Consider the following 2500-nt stretch of genomic DNA (forward strand, 5'->3'; position numbering starts at 1 on the left):
TTTGAACTTTGAAAGCTCTCAAGATGCGTGGTAAACTTTTTAGTGGTCAGAAGAACTTGCTTTTGATGATGCTCAGAAATGGACTTCTTGGCCTTTTCTGAAACTGAACAAACTGTATGAGAAAAGGCCTTTGATGATATTCCCAAGATGTTTTGGCACAGATTAAGCTACCCTGATGTGCTAGCTAAGTAGACATTAGGCGCACTCCACGATCTTGCACTTCAAAGCCTTCAATAGCCTAGGAACATCTGAAAAAGCAGTAGTGCGGTAATACTGTTGAACTCACTTGCGTTTGCTTCCTTTCTAACTGGAGGAATGCATTTTCAGCCTTCTGCTGCCATCATTAAATATTCAGCTCGAATGCAGCAACAATTCTTCTTCTTTTTAAATCAAATTCAGGAAAAGGATTTCTTGCCAGGAGAAATGTTGTTTATGAAATCTCTTGGACATTTTCATCCAAAATTATCCACTTTTTCATGGTAGCATGGCCGAGCGGTCTAAGGTGCTGGATTAAGGCTCCAGTCTCTTTGGAGGCGTGGGTTCGAATCCCACTGCTGCCAGTTTTCAACTTTGAAAGCTCTCAAGATGCTTGGTAAACCTTTTAGTGGTCAGAAGAACTTGCTTTTGATGATGCTCAGAAATGGACTTCTTGGCCTTTTCTGAAACTGAACAAACTGTATGAGAAAAGGCCTTTGATAATATTCCCAAGATGTTTTGGCACAGATTAAGCTACCCTGATGTGCTAGCTAAGTAGACATTAGGCGCACTCCACGATCTTGCACTTCAAAGCCTTCAATAGCCTAGGAACATCTGAAAAAGCAGTAGTGCGGTAATACTGTTGAACTCACTTGCGTTTGCTTCCTTTCTAACTGGAGGAATGCATTTTCAGCCTTCTGCTGCCATCATTAAATATTCAGCTCGAATGCAGCAACAATTTTTCTTTTTAAATCAAATTCAGGAAAAGGATTTCTTGCCAGGAGAAATGTTCTTTATGAAATCTCTTGGACATTTTGATCCAAAATTATCCACTTTTTCATGGTAGCATGGCCGAGCGGTCTAAGGTGCTGGATTAAGGCTCCAGTCTCTTTGGAGGCATGGGTTTGAATCCCACTGCTGCCAGTTTTCAACTTTGAAAGCTCTCAAGTTGCTTTCTGAACATTTTAGTGGTCAGAAGAAGTTGCTTTTGATGATGCTCAGAAATGGACTTCTTGGCCTTTTCTGAAACTGAACAAACTGTATGAGAAAAGGCTTTTGATGATATTCCCAAAATGTTTTGGCACAGATTAAGCTACCCTGATGCGCTAGCTAAGTAGACATTAGGCACACTCCACGATCTTGCACTTCAAAGCCTTCAATAGCCTAGAAACATCTGAAAAAGCAGTAGTGCGGTAACACTGTTGAACTCACTTGCGTTTGCTTCCTTTCTAACTGGAGGAATGCATTTTCAGCCTTCTGCTGCCATCATTAAATATTCAGCTCGAATGCAGCAACAATTCTTCTTCTTTTTAAATCAAATTCAGGAAAAGGATTTCTTGCCAGGAGAAATGTTCTTTATGAAATCTCTTGGACATTTTCATCCAAAATTATCCACTTTTTCATGGTAGCATGGCCGAGCGGTCTAAGGCGCTGGATTAAGCCTCCAGTATCTTTGGAGGCGTGGGTTCGAATCCCACTGCTGCCAGTTTTGAACTTTGAAAGCTCTCAAGATGCTTGGTAAACCTTTTAGTGGTCAGAAGAAGTTGCTTTTGATGATGCTCAGAAATGGACTTCTTGGCCTTTTCTGAAACTGAACAAACTGTATGAGAAAAGGCTTTTGATAATATTCCCAAGATGTTATGGCACAGATTAAGCTACCCTGATGCGCTAGCTAAGTAGACATTAGGCGCACTCCACGATCTTGCACTTCAAAGCCTTCAATAGCCTAGAAACATCTGAAAAAGCAGTAGTGCGGTAATACTGTTGAACTCACTTGCGTTTGCTTCCTTTCTAACTGGAGGAATGCATTTTCAGCCTTCTGCTGCCATCATTAAATATTCAGCTCGAATGCAGCAACAATTCTTCTTTTTAAATCAAATACTGGAAAGGGACTTCTTGCCAGGAGAAATGTTCTTTATGAAATCTCTTGGACATTTTGATCCAAAATTATCCACTTTTTCATGGTAGCATAGCCGAGCGGTCTAAGGCGCTGGATTAAGGCTCCAGTCTCTTTGGAGCCGTGGGTTCGATTCCCACTGCTGCCAGTTTTCAACTTTGAAAGCTCTCAAGTTGCTTTCTGAACATTTTAGTGGTCAGAAGAAGTTGCTTTTGATGATGCTCAGAAATGGACTTCTTGGCCTTTTCTGAAACTGAACAAACTGTATGAGAAAAGGCTTTTGATAATATTCCCAAGATGTTATGGCACAGATTAAGCTACCCTGATGCGCTAGCTAAGTAGACATTAGGCGTACTCCACGATCTTGCACTTCAAAGCCATCAATAGCCTAGGAACATCTGAAAAAGC

This window comes from Eleutherodactylus coqui, chromosome 13 (assembly GCF_035609145.1).
Source record: "Eleutherodactylus coqui strain aEleCoq1 chromosome 13, aEleCoq1.hap1, whole genome shotgun sequence".
NCBI lineage: Eukaryota > Metazoa > Chordata > Amphibia > Anura > Eleutherodactylidae > Eleutherodactylus > Eleutherodactylus coqui.